The following is a 16,780-nucleotide window of genomic DNA, read 5'->3' on the forward strand; positions in this document are numbered from 1 at the left end:
TGTCGTCCACTTTGTCCAACAGTTTTCGTTGGTCTACACGGAGTAGATTTACTTCCTGTGACACCGTATCAATTTTGATATCTAGAGCTGTTTTACTGTCCAATACGGACTGCAGTAGCTTCTTGAATTTAGTAGAGTGGGCTTGGAGCGCAGTGTTCATTTGCTGGAGTGGAGCGATGTTTTCCCCCATAGCTGTAAGCGATGTTGGTGTTGTCTCTTCCGAGGATAGGTAGAGCTTTGCTGCCTTGCAGTTCACCATTCTGTGGCCAAGCAATTCCATTGTCAGATAGTTTCAGACTGCAAGTTCCGGCCTCACAATCCCGAGACATGCCGTTCTGTGTCTGTCGCCGCCTCTTGTGGGTACCTGGCATCATTCAGGATGGATCCTCCTGCCCTTGAAGCCTGGTGCGGCCTCCGTCTCGACAGCTGATGTGAATGCGTGGTGTCTTCTACGTAGTTCTGCGAGTGTGGGCTCCTTCCCAGTGTTTCTCCCTTTTTGGCAGTCTACACAGCGATGAGTTAATGTCTCCTGCGTTTGTGTTACCCAGGAGGGGCTATAAATGTATGGTGTGGGACTGTGGGTATCCGCGCCATTGTTAGAGCTTCTGGGGCACGTTGTGTCATGTTGGCGCTAGTTTATTTTAAAGTGCCAATGGTCCTCTGTAAGCGATCAGTGTATTGAGGTTAGGCAGTTTTATTGCGATCGCGGGTCCCTCCGGTTTGGTAATCCCACCCTCATGGCCTGTGGGATTAGTAGGTCAGGGCCTCCAGACTATCACTGCCGCCCGGGTCCAGTCATAAGGCGCGTGTTCGATCCTGGAGATCGGTCTCACCACTGTTTTCTATTTGGATCAGGTCCTCGGTCAGGATCTCCAGCGCGGCTACTGGTGTGCCTCTTTAGTTTTATTCTCCGCTCTCTGTGCCTCCCCATGCAGTTCTGCACCACGGCCACTGCTCCACCATAGTGGCATCCCCTGCAGCTATGAGCCGCATGGGCCCCTCCAAGTCTCCATCACCTTCCGCCACTCACTGAGTAGGTATCGGCTTCCTCTGTTTTCTACACGCAGGAGGCTGCAGCTAGGTCCCGCTGTTCCTTTCCTAGCTGCACTCTCCTGCCCGTCGCGGCATTCTACCTAACGTGTTCGTCTTCAGCATACAGTCCGTTGGTTACGGACCTCAAGCGGTTACTTTTCCGGTCGGCTGGGGGCCCGAGTGGGGCTACTTCATCAGGTTATTAGATGGGCCTGGAGCGGAGCTGATTATTAAGCATCTACTCCGGTCGCCATCTTGGCCACACACCCCCTCCGTAATCATAATAGTTTCTGCCCAACATCAATGATTTCCTTGGTGCAAATTCTGGACTTTTCCAACTCTGAGCTTTTCCCGCCTTCATAGATGGCTTCACCTAGACCTCATCCTTTGTCAATCTGTTGTTGGTGAACCTGTCTTCAGATCCAGTCTGCAAACTTGCCCAGGTGAGAACTCTACCAATTGTGAAGTTGCGTTTTCGACCAGGATCAATCAGATCTGTGCACTCAACCCTCTCTCCATCGTGGTGAGCCTTAAGCCTTATCCCTGTCCTAGTCTAGCTTGACCAGCTGCCCACTGTTGAAGCTTTGCACATTTTGGCTTTATTTTTATTTAAAACTTTTAAAAATCATATTTCTCCTTCCCCTATTGATATATTGTAATTTTTTTATGCCATTTTCAAATATTCTGTATTTTTACAAATTGGAATGCGATTTTTATTGTGGTGTGTTTTTTAGTTTTTAACTATTTTGATTACTTATTTTCTTAAATTACACCTGTCTGCTCTGTGTGATAGATATTAGGAGTTAAACTCAAGATTAAATGACTGAAACCTTTACTAGACCTCAGAAGAATAGTGACATTATTAATTGTGGTGGACTACCAACCATCCCAAGTAATTAATTCCCACATACATGCACACACACACACATACACACACACACACAGCCACTCTGTAATTATAGTTTGATTTCCCAGAGATATATTTCTCAAATATTTGCTCGCTAATAATTTTGTCACCATTTAATGAACCTCCGGGAAACTTTGCAGACCTATTCTTTTTTTCTACATTGGCTGTTGATGCAACGTTTTGTGGTGATTAGCTAAGGGGGTGAAAAGAAAAAAGGGGGTCCCAAAACATGTTTTTCCAGCAATGCATTTTCCATAGACTTTTTACTCAGACATAGAGACAAAATGGCTGAACAGATTAAATACATTTGACAGGAATATCCATAATAGTGTGAAAAGGGGCCTTTTCGTTATATGATATGAAGTGGTTCAGTAATTTTTAAGTTATATGGGACAAATAATTATGAATACATTAGGAATGGTATACCGTGGTACATAACGATGACAAAACACATACTATTGGTTAATGAATGCCCTAGCAAAATGAAAAGGCAGCCATTTTCTTTAGGCCTCACTTTCTGTGTTTATGTGAAACATAGCCCACCAGTGTTTTTGAAATGCACAGGAAGAAATGAGAAAGTTTAGGAAAGTCTATAAAGTTAGGGAAGTTATACATATTTTTTAAAAGATTACAGTGTTGCACTGTACTTTCACAAAATTATCTAGAAAATACTGTGGTACCTATATCTATGACATGCCACTCCACTCAATGCCACTTAACTCTATGGCCCTCCAATCTAAGACACTCTAAGAAATGCCCACCCTATGACATGTCATTCTACTCTTCTCTACAAGATGCCACTTCACTCTATGCTACTCCACTCTACAACATTTTATTCCAATCTATGCCCCTCCACTCTATGCCACTCTGTTCCTCTCTATACCACTCCACAACACACCACACCACTCCACTCCACTCTATGCCACTCCACTCTACTCTACAACATACCACTCCACTCTATGTCATGCCACTGCACTGTATGACACTCCATGCCACTCCACTGTATGACACGCCACTGTACTCTACGATCGCCACTCCACTGTATGACATGCCACTCTACTCTATGACAAGTCATTGCACTCTACGCCACTGTACTTTATCCCCTTCACTCTAAGACACTTAATGAAACACCACGTTATGACATGCTACTTCACTCTGCTCTATGACACACTACCCCACTGTATTTCTCTCCACTCTACTCTACGACATGTCACTCCACTTTACTCCATGCCACTCCACTCTACGACACTCCACTGTATGATACTTCATGCCATTCCAGTCTTTGACATACCACTCCCTTGTCTGACAAGCCACTTCACTCTACTACAAGCCACTCAATCTCCAACATGCTGCTACACTCCACGCCACTCCACTCTACACCCCTCTGCTCTAAGGCACTCTCGAACATGTCACTCTATGATAAGCCACTCCACTCAACTCTACAACCCCCCACTCCACTGTACGCCACTCCACTCTACTCTATGGCTCACCTCTCCACTCTATGACATGCCATTCCACTCTATGACACTCCACTCCACTGTACAACACTCCACGCTACTTCATCTATGACACACCACTACGCTGTACAAAAATGCTACTCCAATCTATGAAATGCAACTATACTCTATGCCACTCCACTGTATGCCCCTCCACTGTAAGACACTCTGCAACATGCCACTCTATGACACATCGCTCCACTCTACAGCATGCCACTCAACTGTACGCCAATCTACTCTATGACACACCACTCCACTCTATGGCATGACATGTCACTCCACTGTACAACAGTCCACTCCAAGACTCTTTACGACACTCCTCTCTATGACATGCCACTCCAATTACTCTACGATACAACACTTCACTCTATGACATGCCACTCCACTCTATGCCCGTCCACTTTACACCATTATACTCTATTCAATGACGCTCTATGCGTGCCGCTCCACTCTATGACAAGCCACTCCACTCTATGACACGTCATTCCACTTAACAGCATGCCAGTCCACTATACCACACTCCACTCTATAATATGCCACCCCACTCTCTGACATGCCACCGTACCCTATGGCATGTCACTACACTATCCACTCTATGACACTCTATGACTCACCACTCTATGACACATCATTCAACTCTACTGTATGACATGTCACTCCATAGTACACCACTCCACTCTACTCTATGACATACCACTGCATTCTACAACATGTCACTCCACTCTCTGACACTCTATGCCACTGTACTCTACAATAAGCCACTCCTCTCTATGACATACCACCCCACTCTATGACAGACCAACCGACTCTACAACATGCCAATCCACTCCCCTCTACCCTCCTCCTTTCTAAGACACTCTACGACATGCCACTCCACTATAGTGTGTGACCCACCACTCCACTGTACGCCACTACACTCTACTCATTGACATGCCACTCTACTGTGACATGCCATTCCACTCTATGACACTCCACTCTACAACACTCCATGCCACTCCACCCTTCAACATGCCACTCCACTCTATGACATGCCACTCCATTCTATGCCACTTCACTCTCTGCCCCTCCATTCTAAGACACACTATGAGAGTTCATTCTATGACTCTACTCTACTCCATGACATGCCACTCCATCCTACACTACTTCACTCTATGCCCCTCTTCTTTATGCCACTCTAGTCAACTCAATGCCACTTTGAGGCATGCTACTCCACTCCGCTCTGTGACATGGTACTCCAGTCTATGGCATGCCACTCTACTCTACAACACACAACCCTACTCCATGATACACCACTCAACTCCACTGTACGACACTCCACACTACTCCACTCTATGACATGCCACTTCACTCTACAACACTTTACAACCTCCATTCTACAACACTTCACTCTATGACAGACTACTCTATGATATTCCACTTTTTGACAATCTCCTCCACTCTACTCTACAACACTTTACTCAACGAAATTCCACTCTCTGGCATTCTACTCCTCTCTACTCCATTGTATGCCACCCACTCTACAAAAGTCAACTCCACACTATGGCACTCTATGACACTCCAGTCAACGCAACTCCACTCCATGACATGCCACTCCACTCTATGACATGCCACTCCACTAAATAACATGGCACTCTGCTATACTCCACTCCCCTCTAAGACAGTCTACGACATGCCACTCTATGACACGTCTCTCCACTATACTCTACAACACTGCATTCCACTGTATGACATTGTATGACATGCTACTCCATGCTACAACGCTCCACTTTATGCCACTTCATCCTATTCCACCTCACTTTACACCACTCTGTTCTACTCCATTCTATGCCACTAAACACTATGCCTTGACACTCTACCAGATGATACTCTATACTACTCCACTCTATGCCACTACATGGTACCATACTCTACAACACTCTATTCCGCTCTACTCCCCTCCACTCTACAATACTATACTTTACTCTATGCCACTCCACCCTACAATGATATACTGTACTCTATGGCACTCTATGATGCTCTCCTCCACTCAGTGCCACTCTACAACACTCTACTCCACTATATAACACTGCATGATACTCCCTCTATGTCACTTCGTGCAACTTTATTCCAGTCTACTCTATGACACACTACTCCACTGTACCCCACTGTACTCCAGTACTCCACTGTACGTCAGTCCAGTGTACCACACTCTGACACTATACTCCACTTTATTCCACTCCACTCTACAATGCTCTCACCACTCTATGTTACTCCTCTGTACTACACTGTACGACACTACACTCTCCAATACTCCAATTTATAACACCCCACTCTATGAAACTACACTGTACAATACTCTCCTCCACTCCACTCAGTGACACTTCAGTCTATGACACTGTACTTCATTCTACTCCACTCTATGCCACTACATTCTGCAAACCTGTACTCCACTCTATGCCACTTTATGATGCTCTACTTAATGACACATCACACGACATTCCACTTGATGACACTCCACTCTATGACACTCCATTCTACGACATGCCACTCCACTCTGTGGCCCTCATTACAACCCTGGCGGTCGGTGTGAAAGCGGCGGTAAGACCGCGAACAGGCTGGCGGTAAAAAAAACGGAATTATGACCGTGGTGGAAACCGCCAACATAGACAGCCACTTTAACACTCCGACCATCACGGCGGTAGAAACAAACAGAATGGCGGTCACCGCCAAAAGACAGACGGAAGACAATGTACCGCCCACACCATTATGAGAGGCCAATCCGCCACCTTTTCAGGAGCGGATTCAACGTGAACAAAAACACGGCAGAAACAGGACTTTGAAGGGAAAACTCTCACCTCTACACACCCCAGGAGGAATCAGGACGCCAGGGAGCCGGAACTCCAAATTCTCCCTGCGATAGTCTTCCTGCTCCTCTACCAGGAGCACGACCGACGGCGGCGATGACCACGGTGAGTACTGCACCTACAACACAGGGGAGGGAGGATGGAAAAGAGTGTGACACACACATGCAACACGCAACACCCCCACCCTCACACACAACAACACACACACCAAGACATGCTGAAACGTTACATTTCCCCCCCCAACCCTCCCTGGAAGAAAGCAAGGACAAAAGGAAATGATTTGAACGATTGTAATCATGAAAAATCCATTACTCAAAAATATATATACACTATCAACAAATATGTACACCAAGAATTCAGGTCCATGTACTGCACCTACATAGTCTGTGGACCACTGGCCTCAAAATGCATGGGCGAGGCCCACACAAGATACCTGATCCAAACGGAGAGAACACTGCAGGGGCATCAGATCGAAATAAAACAGGCACCTCAGGGGGAAGGGAAGGGGGGGGCACCTCAGGCGGATGAGTACACGATGCCAGCTCCATGAGGGGGCTCCATGCCAATTGATGTATCCTAGGGAGTGCAAAGCCACAGTCTCTCAAGTCTCTCCAGTGGGTGAGTTGCCCACTGCTTTATCCTGGGGAGTGCAAAGCCACAGTCTCACAAGTCTCTCCAGTGGGTGGTCTGCCCACTGCTTTATCCTGGAGAGTGCAAAGCCACAGTCTCTCAAGTATCTCCAGTGGGTGGGTTGCCCACTGCTTTATCCTGGGGAGTGCAAAGCCACAGTCTCTCAAGTCTCTCCAGTGGGTGGTTTGCCCACTGCTTTATCCTGGGGAGTGCAAAGCCACAGTCTCACAAGTCTCTCCAGTGGCTGGTTTGCCCACTGCTGCATCCTGGGAGTGCAAAGCCACAGTCTCACAAGTCTCTCCAGTGGCTGGTTTGCCCACTGCTTTATCCTGGGGAGTGCAAAGCCACAGTCTCACAAGTCTCTCCAGTGGGTGCTTTGCCCACTGCTGCATCCTGGGGAGAGCAAAGCCACAGTCTCACAAGTCTCTCCAGTGAGTGGTTTGCCCACTGCTTTATCCTGGGGTGTGCAAATCCACAGTCTCACAAGTCTCTCCAGTGGGTGCTTTGCCCACTGCTGCATCCTGGGGAGTGCAAAGCCACAGTCTCTCAAGTGGATAACAGTCTCCACTGGTTCTGGAGGGGGCTATGTGCCCAGAGTGCTTCATCCTGCCAAGGACTGAGGTAGTGGATGCCTTTCTCCACTGGTTCTGGAGGGGGCTTTGTGCCCAGAGTGCTTCATCCTGCCAAGGACTGAGGTAGTGGATGCCTTTCTCCACTGGTTCTGGAGGGGGCTTTGTGCCCAGAGTGCTTCATCCTGCCAAGGACTGAGGTAGTGGATGCCTTTCTCCACTGGTTCTGGAGGGGGCTTTGTGCCCAGAGTGCTTCATCCTGCCAAGGACTGAGGTAGTAGATGTGACACTCCACTGACGGTGGGGCAACATGGAAGTTGTCCAGGCCCCTGGAACTGACCACCAGCCTTGTACGAATGACCACTGGGGATGGCAGCCATGTCTGCGGTGGTGCCACTGGCACAGGATGTGGCGGGCCGCTGGCGGCGGGCTCAGTAGCGGTGGTGCTTGCAGTGGTCATTGGGCAGCGGTGCTGGTGTCGGCCTCACTTAGCTTGCTGCTGGCGGAGGTGTCCTGAGCAGCGGTGCTGGTGGGGGGGCTCACTGAGCTTGCTGCTGGCAGTGGTGTCCTGAGCGGCGGTGCTAATGGCGGCCTGATAGACCTTGCTGGTGGCGGTTGTGTCCTGAGCGGCAATGCTGGTGGCGGCCTCACTGAGCTTGCTGCTGCTGAAGGGCACAGTGTCTGCGGTGCAGGTGAAGGGCACAGTATCCTGGGTGCTGGCGGCGGTGCATGTGGCAATGCCGGTGGCGGTCTTGTCCGCCGTACAGGTTGGCGGCGACTTGCTTTTCTTTCTCTGGCCCTTCCCCACCATGGATGGTGGCGCAGCTGTCTTGCCACTCCCAACTGTTATCCTGGTTGAGCCCTGGGTGGGAGGTGTTTTGGCCTTCTCCCTCTGGGATGTGGGCAAATTCTTTTGTTTTGGAGGTGGGGGAATGTCCTTGGCCTCGCTCCTTGGGACACTGGCTGCCCTGCTGATTGGCTCACTCCAGAAGCCGGTTACTGCTGGCACCACTGTTCCCGGTGATGTGGTGCCTGAGGAGCTGGGTTGGGACCTGGAAAGGCGGGCCCATGGGATGGAAGGGGTGGGGGAGGTGAAGGGAAGAGGTCAAGGTTTGACAGGAAAAGTTTTTTAGACACACTGGGACGGGTAGATGGAGGGGGTTTGGGAGTGGAGGAAAAGGTAGTGGTTGAAGGAGGTGTTCGTTTGCTGACTTTGGGTGAAGGTGCATGGGCTGGAGGCTGTCGTGAGGTGGATGGCTGTTGGGTGGGTGTGTGACTGCGTTTGTGTAGTTTGGGAGGAGGGCTCACAGACAGACTGGGATAGGACACATGGGATGTGTGAATGGTAGTGGGGGTGGTGACTGCACGTGAGTGGTGTGTGGTGATGGGCGTGCTGGTGATGAAGGTAGTGGCTGAAGATGTAGTGCATGCAGGTGTGAGTGGAGACGTGACAGGGAGGAGGAGGGAGACGTGGAGGAGGTGGACACAGTGGAGGCAGTGGATGTTGGTATGTGTGCATGGGTATGATGCTTGTGTGAGTGCCAGTGGGATGTGTGGTGCTTATATTTGCCAGAGCTACACTTGTGTTTCGAGGTGTGTGCATGCTGGTCTGATGGTGTACTTGGGATAGGCTAAGGTACTGGGGATTGGGCCTGGGTGGAGGAAGTTGGAGGGGGGAGGTTGGACACAGGGACAATAGCTGCCATCAGTACTGAGGCCAGAGTCTGAAATGCTCGCTGTTGGGCTGCCTGGCCAGAATGAATGCCCTCCATGTATGCATTTGTCTGTTGCAACTGCCTCTCTACACCCTGGATGGCATTCAAAATGGTAGACTGTCCAACAGTGAGGGATCTGAGGAGGTCAATGGCCTCCTCACTGAGGGCAGCAGGGCTGACTGGGGCAGGGCCTGAGGTGCCTGGGGTGAAGGAGATGCCCACCCTCCTGGGTGAGCGGCCACGGGGCACACGCTGAGGGGCTGCTGCGAGGGCGGTGCTGGTAGGGGGGGGTGGCGGCTGTACCGGTAGATGCGGTGGGCACAGAGGGGCCTGCCACCGCAAGGGAGCTACCATCAGAGGAGGAGTCGGTGTCGCTGGTCTCAGCTCCTGCCCCGCCGTGGAGCTCCCCTCCCCCTCCGTCCCACTGGTGAATTCAGAGTCCATAGTCTCGCCCTCCGTGGCCATGTGGGATGCAGCTCCCTCCTGCTCCGGTGGCACAGCTCCTCTGCCTGATGATGCTAATGCACACAAGAACAGGGAGAGCACAAAGAGGGGGGGGGGAGAAAGTAGAAAGACATGTTCAGTGCATGCAATACCGCTACAGTTGGTGGACACTACAGACACAGCAGCCCTCTGCACTACACCATGCACTTTGAGTTCCCTAATTGATCACAGGGACATGGGGTACAAGGCCTATGCCCGATTGCTGCACACATGGAAGTCACAGGAGCCTGACTAGGTGTAGATGGCTCTTACTACTGGTTGGGATGGGGTGCCACTGAGCCTGCCTCACAAAGGGTACTTGCCTACAAGGCTCGCCCTAGCCTAGGGGAACCCACAGCCCACCTCCCCCACCCAGACACCTCCAATGCGTGCTGAATCAGATGGATGTGAGTGTACTCACCCCCTTGTGGCTGCTGAGATGCCCTCAAGCGCCCATCCAACCCTGGATACGCCACCGCCAGGATCTGGAACATCAGGGGGGTCATGGTGTGACGGGCACCCCTCCCACGTTAGGAGGCCATCCCCAGCTGGGCCTCCGCCATATTCTTGCTCCAGTGGCGAATGTCCTCCCATCTTTTACGGCAGTGGGTGCTCCGTCTGTGGTGGACCCCCAGGGCCCGGACGTCCTTGGCGATGGCACGCCAAATATCCTTCTTCTGGTGGGTGCTGACCTACAGGAATAGAACAGGGGAAAAGGTACACCATTAACCGTCTGGACCGTCACAGTCATTGGCCCATGTTCCCACCCTTGCTCTGACGCACATACACTCACCGTCGTATCATGCACGCCTCATTCCCCCACTCCTATCTCCCATCCACACCCCTCCAAACAGGCATTGCCCATACAGCATGCTGACAGTGTACTCACCTGTTTGTCTGGAGGACCGAAGAGTAGCGTGTACTGGGGGAGGACCCCATCCACTAGTTTCTCCAACTCCTCCGATGTGAAGGCAGGGGCCCTTTCCACAGACACTTGAGCCATTGTCGCTTCCAGACTGAGGTCACAGCAGCACTTGCAGTGTAGGTCCTCTCCTGTGGAAGATCAGGTATCAAGTGAGTGAACAGACAGAAAATGGCGGTCACGTCCGCGGTGGTGCGTACCGTCACTGCCGGCGTACATCGTCATTGGCTCCTCGGACCCATAGGGTCCAATGTTAACCAATGCAGGATTGCGCCGCGGTCTTTGACCGCCTACCGCGACGGTGTACAACGCCAGCGCAGTTACCTCATATCCCCTTGTCCCACATTACAGGTCAGGTAGCCGCCATTTCAGGGGGCCACATGGCATTAATTTTACATGCATCACACATATCTAGGCCTTGCATACACACTAAGACAGGCACATAGCGGATTGACAAATGTGTGCAATAAAGTTGTTTATTTCGTACCTCAGTGTTGGCTGACCCTCTGCTCGCTGTTCTCATCCATAGAGCACGTCCGCTGGGGCAGGTGAGAAGATGGCGGCATCCTCCGGTGTACAGACCGCTGGTGGACCTGTCGACAATGGAAGAGCGACATGTAATTGTCACCTACAGACTTGATCGTGCCACAATCCAGGAACTGTGTGCTCAGTTGGAGCCAGACCTGATGTCAGCTATACGCCATCCCACAGGAATCCCCCCTCTAGTGCAGGTCCTGTCAGTACTCCATTTCCTGGCAAGTTGGTCTTTTCAAACTACAGTGGCCATTGCATCAGGGATGTCCCAGCCAATATTCTCTAACGTGTTGTCCAGAGTGTTGTCTGCGTTGCTGAAACACATGCGCAGCTACATCGTTTTCCCTCAGGTGGAGGATTTGCCTACAGTGAAAGGTGACTTCTATGCCCTGGGACATATCCCCAACATCATAGGTGCCATTGATGGGACACATGTGGCCCTGGTCCCCCCGCAGGAGTGAACAGGTGTACAGAAACCGGAAGAGTTACCATTTTATGAATGTGCAGATGGTGTGTTTGGCCGACCAGTACATTTCCCATGTGAACGCCAAGTTTCCTGGCTCAGTGGATGGCGCTTACATTCTGAGGAATAGCAGCATCCCTTATGTGATGGGGCAACTCCAGAGGCACCATGTGTGGCTATCAGGTGAGGACATGGACCCTATACAGTGTGAATAGTTGTCTGGGTCTGGGGTTGTCCCTAAGTGTTAGTGTGTGTCTAACAGTTGTCCCTCAACATTTGCAGGTGACTCTGGCTACCTCACCCTGTCATGGCTACTGACCCCAGTGAGGAATCCCAGGTCAAGGGCAGAGGAACGCTACATTGAGGCACATAGGCAAACTAGGAGGGTTATAGAGAGGACCTTTGGCCTCCTGAAGGCCAGGTTCCGATGCCTCCATATGACAGGTGGTTCCCTATACTACTCACCAAAGAAGGTGTGCCAGATCATCGTGGCCTGCTGTATGCTGCACAACTTGGCTTTGCGACTACAGGTGCCTTTTCTGCCGGAGGATGGTCCTGAAGGAGGTGTTGTGGCAGCTGTGGAGCCTGTGGACAGTGAAGAAGAGGAGGCAGAAGAAGAGGACATAGACAACAGAAACACCGTGATCCATCAATAGTTCCAGTGAGACACAGGTAAGAAGACATCACTGCCTCCTACATCTGATAAAATTGTTCTACCTCTCATCTATCTGTCACTTTAACCCAGTGTATGGACCCTGACCTGTCACTTTGCCTTTTCATTTCACAGATGTGGGTCCCACTGTGTGACCTCTGCTATGTTACCACATGGACTAGAGCTGTGTGACATAGGTATGTTGAAAATACAATGGACATTACTATTTCCCTCTATTACAAATACACAATTGTGAAAGCACATACTGACTCCACAATGTTTTGTGATTTAAGGGTGTTTATTTAAGTGCTAAATAGTGGAGGGGGTTGTAAAATGGTCAGGGGTGATGGTGGAGAAATGTCCATGGCAGAATCCAGTATATTAGTCTCACAGGTGCAAAGGGGCATAGGAAGTGGAGTTAGGGAAGTTTAAGGATGGACAGGGTAACAAAGTGGGACAGAAGGATGACATTCAGGGTGGTCTCATTTCTTGGCGGGGGTCTTGGCATTGTTCTCTGTCTTTGTCCTGGATCTCAGGGACCGCTTGTGGGGTGGTTCTCCATCTGCAGGGGGTAGGGTGCTGCTGTCGCGGTCCTGTGGCGGTGCCTCCTGTCCACTAGCGCCGGCGGAGGTGGTGGGCAGTTCATCGTCCAGGCTAGTGTCAGGGGCCCCTGGTTGTGCCACAGTGTCCCTCCTGGTGTTCACGAGGTCCTTCAGCACCCCTACAATGGTGCCCAGGGTGGTATTGATGGATTTGAGTTCCTCCCAGAACCCCAAATACTGTTCCTCCTGCAGCCGCTGGGTCTCCTGAAACTTGGCTAGTACCGTTGCCATCGTCTCCTGGGAATGATGGTAGGCTCCCATGATGTTGGAGAGGGCCTTGTGGAGAGTGGATTCCCTGGGCCTGTCCTCCCCCTGTCGCACAGCAGCCCTCCTAGTTCCCTGGTTTTCCTGGGCCTCTGTCCCCTGAACCGTGTGCACACTACCACTGCTCCCAGGTCCCTGCTGTTCTTGGGGTGGTGGGTTAGCCTGGGTTCCCTGTAGTGGTGGACACACTGCTGCTTGACGTGTCCTGGGGACAGAGGTATGGGCCCGCTGGGTGGGTGCTGTGCTGGTGTTTCCTGAGTGGGGAGGCTCTGTGGTGGCCTGTGACTGTGTGAGGGGAACGGACTGTCCAGACGTCCCAGATGGGCTGGGCTGGTCATCTAGATCCAGTTGGACAGAGCTGCTGTCATCACTGTGGGCCTCTTCTGTGGGGGGAGTGGACATGTCTGGAACCTCCTGTCCGGTGACATTGGGTAGGGGTCCTGCAGGGGTGTAAAGGCATGGTTATTGCATCTGTGCGTGCCAATGTGTGCAATGGGTGGGTGACCCTGTACCCCAGTGCTTACATTCTTGTCTAGGACCTTGTGTGATAATTGTTTAGGGGTCTGTGTGGGTATGTGTAGTGGACATGCATTGGTGATGGGTGTCTATGCTTTGTTGTTGCATGCAGGGCTTGGTGTTGGGATGTGTGGTTTGTGATAGTGGGACATATGTGAGGAGTTGGAGTGATGGGGGTGAGGGCGAGGGTTGGGGTATGTGATAGCATGCAGGTAGGGTGGGGGATGAAGTAGTTAAAGATTTAACTTACCAGAGTCCATTCCTCCAGTTATTCCTGCGAGGCCCTCTGGATGCAGTATAGCCAAGACCGCTCCTCCCATGTTATTAGTTGTGGGGGAGAAGGTGGGGGTCCGCCGCCAGTCTTCTGAACCGCAGTGTGGTGTCTTGATACCACAGAACGCACCTTCCCCCGTAGGTCGTTCCACCTCTTCCTGATGTCATCCCGTATTCTTGGGTGCTGTCCCACTGCGTTGACCCTGTCCACGATTCTGCGCCATAGCTCCATCTTCCTAGCTATGGTGGTGTGCTGCACCTGTGATCCGAATAGCTGTGGCTCTACCCGGATGATTTCCTCCACTATGACCTTGAGCTCCTCCTCAGAAAACCTAGGGTGTCTTTGCGATGCCATGGGGTGGTGTGGGTGATGTGTGAGGTGGTGTGTGTTGTGATGTGTAGGGTGATGTTTAGGGGTGTGTGTTTTTTTGTGCGTGGATGTGTATGTGTGATGGTGTTGTGTGCCTCTGTTTGCTGGTGTTGTCTTTGCTTTGCTGTCTCTCTGGGCTTCTTCAAAGTTTTTGGTTGTAATGGTTTGTGGGTAATGTGGGTGTGTGTTTTATATTGTATTGGGTGTGTGAGAGTGGTGTGTGTATGTGTATCAGGTGTGTGTATTTCAATTTGTCCAATGTGGTTCTGTTTTGTAAGAGTGTGTGTATTTTGAGCGTGGCGGTGTGTTCCGCCAATGGAATACCGAGGTTGAAAGACCGCTGCGTGGATTCGTGGGTCGTGATAGTGTGGGTGTATTCCTGTTGGCGTGACGGTGGAGGTTTTGTTATCGCCAGTTTATCACTGACCTTTGGTGTGACGGACTTGTCTGGGTTTTTGGCGGATTCCGAGCTGTGGGTCTTAATAGCTTTGGCGGAATTCCGCGGCGGTGTGTTGGCGGTCTTCTGCACGGCAGTAAGCAGCATTTACCGCCAATGTTGTAATGAGGGCCTGTGTCAAACCACTCCCTCTTTTCCACTCTAAGACACTCTATGCCATGCCACTCCACACCACTCTAGGACACGTCACTCCACTCTACACCACTCAACTCTACAACACTCCACTCCACTCCACTTTATGCCCCTCCACTCTTCATCACTCTACTTAACTCAGCAAAACTCTACCAAATGCCACTCCACTCTACAACATTCCACTCCACTCAAGGACATACCATTCCAATTTACGACAACCCACACTACTCCATGACACTCCACTGTACGTCACTCCATGCCACTCCACTTTATAACATCCCACTCAACTCTATGACACTCTACAACACTCCGCTCTACATAATGGTACTCCACTCTAGGGCACTCCACTCTACACCCCTCCACTCTAGGACACTCTACTACATGCCACTCTATGACACACTACTACACTCTACACTAGAGTCCTCCTCACTACACCACTCCACTTTACAACACTCTACTCCAATTTAGGCCTCTCCACTCTATGCCACTCTACTCCACTTAACAACATCTACAACATGCCACTCAGCTCTACGGCATTCCATTCCATTCTATGACATACTGCTCCACTCTACAACACTACTCTTCTGCACTTTCTTCCACTCTATGCTATGACACTCAACTCAACAACACTCCACTGTATGACACTCTAGTCCGCTCTACTTTTCTGTATGCCGCTCAACTCTACAAAACTACACTCCACTCTATGCAACTCTACAACACATTACTCAACAACAGTGCAACCAACGCCTATGACATGCCACTCCATTCTATAGCTCCTCTACTCTAAGACACTCAATGACATGCCACTCCACTGTACTCTATGAAATGCCACTCAACTCACCACTTCTCCACTTTACAACACAAAACAACACCCCACTCTACATACCCCTCTCTACTCTATTCCACTTTATGCGACTCTACTCCACTCTACTCTATACCACTCTGCTGTTTGTCACTTCACTCTATTCCATGACACTCTACACCATGACACTCAACATTCTATGAGATGATACTCTACGGCACACCACTCAATGCCACTCCACTCTACAACACTCTACTCCACTCTACAACACTCCACTCCATGGCACTCTACTCCACTCTATGCCACTCCAGTTGATGAAATTTCACTCAACGGCACTCCACTGTACGACATTCGACTCTATTGCACTCCACTTTATGACACTCCATTCCACACTGTGCTACTCCACTCTACGACACTGTGGTCCACTCTTACGTCTGCTATGAAACCACCATATGGTACATGTTTAATTTATTTTACATTTACAATTTTTCTCTATATTAATAATTTTGTACTTCTAATATCAGAAAAAAATATGGTTAATATTGGTACATGTTATTTATCTTTTGAGATATTTAGTTAGTTCTGAAAAGAAGTGTTTTCTTCTTCTTTTCCTTTTTAAGATTCTTTCTGGAAGTTTTTATTTTTGTGATGGTCAATATTACCAACCAATAAAAAAAAGTCTTAAAAGCAAACATGAGGACAACAAAAGAGAAAAAAAACTAAGGCTGTTGGAGAGGACACTGAAGAGCCATAACAAATCCTCAGTGTACCTCTCTCCCCCACAATGACTGTATGGCAGAGGAGACAATATGTCAAAGACTGCCATACTGCTTGATAATTTTAATTTCTCTGTTCTGCATCAACAGAATTGACCAGCACCACAGTAACAAGAACAAGTACTAATGCAAAAACAGGTGCACCAATGGGTGGTGGAGGGCAGATGTAGTTGAGGTGCTGTCGAAGCAGAAGAAGTTGAAGGTGATGCAGTAGCCAGAGAAGTGGCCACATCCCATGTTTCTGCTTGGGCCTCTTTCATCTCCTTCTAATGCCTTCTTTTTGCTTGTGACAACCCGGTGGAATGAACTGCTTGCAGATGTTTTCTCATTCCTGTGGTACCA

The sequence above is a fragment of the Pleurodeles waltl genome, chromosome 5, assembly GCF_031143425.1.
Source record: "Pleurodeles waltl isolate 20211129_DDA chromosome 5, aPleWal1.hap1.20221129, whole genome shotgun sequence".
Lineage (NCBI taxonomy): Eukaryota > Metazoa > Chordata > Amphibia > Caudata > Salamandridae > Pleurodeles > Pleurodeles waltl.